We start from the raw sequence: 6,316 nt of genomic DNA, 5'->3' as shown, positions 1-6,316 counted from the left end.
TACATTATATAAATAAGGTAGATAACACTGTTATTAATATAATTTCATTGTATTATTATCTTTGAGAAAAAAAAAGGTGTTATTCCATAAAAGAAGTAAGTTCATCAAGGAAGAATATCAATACATACATACAAACATGGTACAGACCCGATATGAATGCGAATGTGCCTCCAATTTTTACTGGTCATGTTCCCTTTAACTTCTGATTTCACGAAACCAACCCCCTTCTATTATGATCTTTTTTAGGAAGGTACGAAAGATTTAATTTCCGAATTTACGAACTAAACTTAATCTATTTTGAAAAGGGCAGTGGACTTCATTTCCCCGATATCTTTACTATGATTACAAACATATATATATATATATATAATATCAATACATTAATTAATTTTTCGTAAGCATTCGTGAATATTCTTTGGTAACTGAGGCACTTCTCAATACAAACACGAGTTAAAGTGACTTAAAATGAATCAGTTTAGTGATGTGAGCACTTTTTCTTGTACGATGCTGCAACTTGACCCGTTGATTTTGCAATATAGGTGCCAATGACGTCCTGTTCGCATGTTTCCTTCAGTTATAGTATAGGCATTCATTGTAATCGCCGCACTCTCACTTTGGTAAGTTTTTAACGTAAATAATTTGTATAAATTCATAATAACTTGATAAGTTACATGCATTATGAAAGCACTAACAACCCCGATTACACAGTTAGTATCATGCATTGAATAATCAAAAGCTGGCAACCTTGTTTCAAATTGTATCGCTAGGGACGTTTAAGTACACTTACTTCTGATTGGAAACGCTGTATAGATTGTGAGTTTTGAACATTTATGTTTTCTTTCCTTTTTCCTGGGGTTGGAGTAGCCTCTGGGCTGAGGGCGAATCAGGTTTAAATTTGTACAGCGAATGCAAAATTAGAATTGCAATTCATGTTTTGGTATGTGTTGTATATGAATGGTTAATTTACGTGCGTGGAATTTGATATCCTGTTCTGTTGGATTAAGTTGTGAATTACAAAAATACAAAACAATCTCCTTGAAACATTACCTACTGCTGTGCAGACAGCTTTATCTGTTGACCAGTTCAAAAAAAAAAATCAAGTCACATCTATTCTGCTAGAAATTACCAGCCTATTATACTTTACTGATCTCTATTAAGAAGTGTCTAACTTTTGTTTTTAAGTGGCCCAAACATTGTGGAACGTGTGTGCAGAGCTTTGTAACTGCAAGGAAAAGGCCCCTAATCATATATCTTTTGGATTGGATTGGATTATTGTGAAAAAAGATCGAAGGTCACTATGAGATAAAGAGCTTAAATTGTTATAAAATCAATCACACATTTAAGTGGAAATAAAAAAAGAGCAATGTAGATATACGAATACAAGTTAGAATGAATAGAAAAAGATGCTGCTAATAATAAAAATGATGAGAGTACAGACCTTCGGCTTTTACTGAAACACAAACACACCAGCACACACGAGCAGCGCGCACATTTAAAAAAGAAAACTTAAGAAGAAGAACAACGAGATACGTACAGTAGTAAGGTAATAATTTGTGGTGGGGGTAATAACTGATACGTACAGTAATAAGGTAATTGTCTGTACTGGGGGTAATAAATAATAAGTAATATAATCCTATCAAAATGACATTGCATAAAGTGTTTTTACTCAGTTATTCCTCAAAACAGTATACGATATGGAGTTCCAAAGCTAGAACATCTAAATTATACCCTCTTTTTAGCAAGCAAACGCCTCACCTGGTTTGTGGCATCAGTAAAATGCGTGGTATGGGGTTCACCTTGGAGAAAACGGATATGTTTCGTGGTTCGAATCCCATAAGCGTAACTTTGCACTAATGTCATAATGTGCAAGGTTGATGGTGAGGTTGTATAGATTCAAAAGTGTTTTCATATATCGGTCGCGGCCCAAATTGTATAATTTATAATACACAAGATTTATTAGGCGCTTAATACGGTTGTTTCTAAGCGCATCACCATTTGTCTAAAAATTACCAACCAAAGCTTATAATGAGCACACGAGTTATAAATCTGTTCTTTTTTCAATTAATTATGCATATATAATAATATCAATTGGATCAAACAAAACGTCAAACATACAAGGAATAAGATGGTATCCTCCTCATTTGAGCGATTTACAACTGAGCTCGAGTAGAATATCATTCATGAATCAAAAAGGTGTGTTTCAGCAAGGTCTTAAACTAATAAAGGGAATAAGTTTTATGAATGTCCGCTTGTAATTTGTTCCAAAGTATAGGGGCAATTATTAAAAAAGCTCGATCTTTGAAGGCATTTGCGGTCTTAAACAAGAACTACACTATCCCATAAACGTACACTCACACATTATTGTTGCGATTATTAACTTGTTCAGAGTTAAAATTTAGAGTTTAAGATCGACAACCGTCGGTGTCTTAGTTACACTTTTATCTGTTGTTGGAAAATGTAGAATGACTGAGCGTGCATTAAAACCTTCTTCTTTTGTGGTCAGTATAATATGCCTCTTTAAATGATTAGTACGGTCTGTAATGCATAGTTTCTTAATGTTTATTTGAGATGTACTTATTCACCAGGAAAGAAAACCCGTCCACCCTTTCCGTTTCACTTATGTTGATTTCCTCCCTACTTACCAAAGGGAAAAGGTATGTCATGATATTTGCATTGAACTAATTATGGTTTTGTAACTGAATATACAACTTTGCACATTTTGTATTTGATATATTACGATGTGTATTTCTATAAAGCCGGTTCGGATGGTATTAAACAAAGACTGATTACAATCACCTGCTACATAATCAATTGTTAATTGATAAGAACATCTTTTTTAGGCATACAGAGGTAGGAATTCGACATTTTACAGTTTAACATACAATCATTATATTGGCAACAAAAAAGACGCAGCTTTCAGTTAGGTGTTCCCCAGTTGAAAAATATAATTCAACAACAATTGTGTTTTGGGTAATATCCATCTCTAACCACTATATTTTAGTATAACATTCGCCTCACCTGGTTTGTGGCATCTAACGAATGCGTAGTATGTGCTTGGCAGTGAAGCATACGTGCAAATTTGATGATTTGATCAATAGTTTTAAAAGTGCAGCTGTGTACGTGTGTCATACCAATCGCACTGTTACAGTCTAACATGTTCATTACACGTTCCATTGTCTAAACATAGGTTTTCAAAACCAAATCCTTTTTTCTTTAATTCATATTACATTTCAGTCCAATTAAGTTCATCGCCCAATGTTAATCTACTTAGCATTTGACTATCATACATCTAAGTTTCGTACATTATTTTTATCATGCATGATTTTACATTCCATTAATGTCAACAGAGCCGCGTTTAAGAACACCTTTCTATGCGTTACATTTTTCTAATAATCCATTGTTCATTCATTATAAATATGTCTTATATTTAAATCGTTTGAGTGTAGTTCTTTGTCAGCTGAACAGGCTACTCCGATTAGATTGATACATTTATTAAACAAATACCCAATCAATTCCTATTTATGGGTTTCTAGCTGATAATTGTTAACAAAATTGTTATTGTCCACTGGCATTTGAACCTTGCATTGTTTACCTATTTAAAATATTGTTCATGAATACATAGGATTAGGTTTTCCAAGTTCAATAGTTCGTGTCTCTTTATCACTCAAACGCCTCACCTGGTTTGTGGCATCCAATGACTGCTTGGTATGCGCTTGACACTGCAGCATACGAGTAGGTTCCTATGTTTTCGTAATTTTTAAAGCGCATCTCGTCACTTTAGTCATAATGATCGTGCCGCTATCATTTAACTGCTGACCAGTTCTAATCATAGTGATGTATAACACCATTGTATATGAATATTTAACCACCATACACTTCATACAAACGATGAATACAATTCAACATAACCGCCATGAGCTGCTTCCATATATTGATTGGGTCGGTGTGGATAACCCCTATTGACGCAATCACTTATTCATGGCAACCAATCACAGTATTTCTTTTTGGCTCGCTGTGTTCGTTCGTATTTTCTAAATAAGGCTATTTGTACATTCTAGCGACTTGCTCTGATCAGTGCCGAATGTCAAGAAACTACATTTTGTATATATTTGTTGCTACTCTTTGATTTTCAAACCCGTTCAAAAAAAAGATCGGAAATCTATCCCGTTGTTTATCCAGCAAAATGGTGGACATTTTGATTTATATGAACATACTTTTATATAATCGTTATCTATGTTATTGAATCATAATAGCTGGGTTTTTTATTTCGCCATTTTTAAATTATGAAGAGATCAAACTTATCCAGTAAGACGTGTATAATTTGTGTTTCGTCCTCAGATTAGTTAATAGAACCTAATTATCTAACCCGACATGAATTATTTATCAAATACATTCACAGTGTCATACTATACGAAGAAATACTATAATGTTATTGCAAACTCTATGCTGATTTAATTTCCTTCAAAAATATTTGTTTCTCGTGTCAGGCACACATGATGCGCCATTCTCCAGGTTCAATCGTTTGTTCGTATCTCTTTCTAAAGAATTCTTGCTACATTAAATGTATAGACCGGTTCTGGTCATGCGATTGCAATGTGAATTCGATCAGAAAAGGTTGATCATCTAGCATATAAGTATTGGTGTATACTGGAAGGTTTTGGAATCATCAAAATAATAAGAAATTTGGTCCAGTCTTGGTAAAGATACAAGCACTGTACACAGAAATATTTATATGGGAATACGGAATATCTATCCAGTCCAGAGAGATATGATAATTTACCGAATATATCAATTAGTAGGCGGTTTCCCGGCAAAATTTGTAGCATTACGTATTAGTCTAAATGATGGGCATCAAGAGCTTCCGTTTCATTTTTTTGTCAACGTCCGTAAGATTATTTTCACACTTTGTTCAGACTGATTACACTCATGTAAACAAAGCCTAGAGCTCACATAGTTGGACTAACAAGTGTCTATTTTGTTAAGGTTTTCTTGATTTATCATAAAAACGGGTAAATAACTCTCTAGTAACGAAATAATAATTTTAATTAGCAAAATCACCATCGCTCATTGCTTACGAGAACACTCGCAATTGCAAAAAGGCTAGACAATAAGACACGCGAGTCAATATGTTCATGTTTCACAAACCTGTACAATTTGGGACTTCTGTTCATCATTTTTTTTCTCCTGAATGACAAGCATACATTGTATTGAACGAATGACACCTTATCAATTTCCAATCAAAATATCAATCTGCAATTTTCAACCAAAATATTGTTCTGCAGTTGTAAACCAAAATGTTATTATGCATTCAAGACACCCGCACACGGTACAGTTAGTGGTCTAAAGTACCGAATATTTTTTTTTAATTTTGAAATAACTACCATATAGCGATTGAAGAGTAGTCATTTTTTGTTCGCGTTAAAAAATCTGTCAGATGAGCAGGGGGATGCTACCTTACTGTAAACACCCCATTCAACATGCAACTCTTGTTAAATAATGATGGTGAAAAGGTGAAACCACGTTCTCTCCATGTTCTCTTTCTTAGAGATGTTTCGTTTAAAATCAAGGAATTTATATTAAGTACAAACATCAATCAAAGGTAAATATATATTCATTGAGCAATACTCGGTTGGTACTTGCATGGTTTACCAATGCATTCAATTGATGCATAATCTTAAATCCTCAACATTTGAAATTTTGTTGCAACATGTTGCATTACATAATCTTTGATGATTCCAAAAGACTTCAATATTTCCTCGCTCTTTTTGCTTACTCGCAAAAAGGAGAAATACAAATATTTATTTCCAAATTTTCTCTCATTACTTCCCTAATACTAGCAAGCCTAAAATAATAATATATTACCACGTTTTTGCTATGCTTTTATTGGTCAGGAATCGGTAACCCGGAGCACTCCGCCCTTTGCCCTTCCAGCTTTTACGTCCGTGACCTTTATCATGTTTCCCGTTACCTCGGTTTAAAGGTAAACGATTAAGGACAAACACATACTTTTATTTGATATTCGATGGTACATTTTTTCTATTCGTATCCCTCTCTATGGAAATAGTTTGGAATTGTGTTTACACACCCCAGGTTTTGAAAGGCATTGTTATGTAGTACAACATGATTTATTTTTTAATAGTATGTTTATTATGTAGTCAATTGATAAAGTTTCATCTTTGGCTTGAGAATGTTTCTGTTAAGAGGAATGATAACTTTTCAGTTTTTTTTATATTATACATCGCTAGCCGAAAATTTCTATTTAAGCAGAAAAAAAATCATTCACTATTATATAAAACTAAATTAACTTAAACTCAGG

This window comes from Strongylocentrotus purpuratus, unplaced genomic scaffold (assembly GCF_000002235.5).
Source record: "Strongylocentrotus purpuratus isolate Spur 01 unplaced genomic scaffold, Spur_5.0 spur5_scaffold_17, whole genome shotgun sequence".
Lineage (NCBI taxonomy): Eukaryota > Metazoa > Echinodermata > Echinoidea > Camarodonta > Strongylocentrotidae > Strongylocentrotus > Strongylocentrotus purpuratus.
This window is presented reverse-complemented; position numbering follows the sequence as displayed.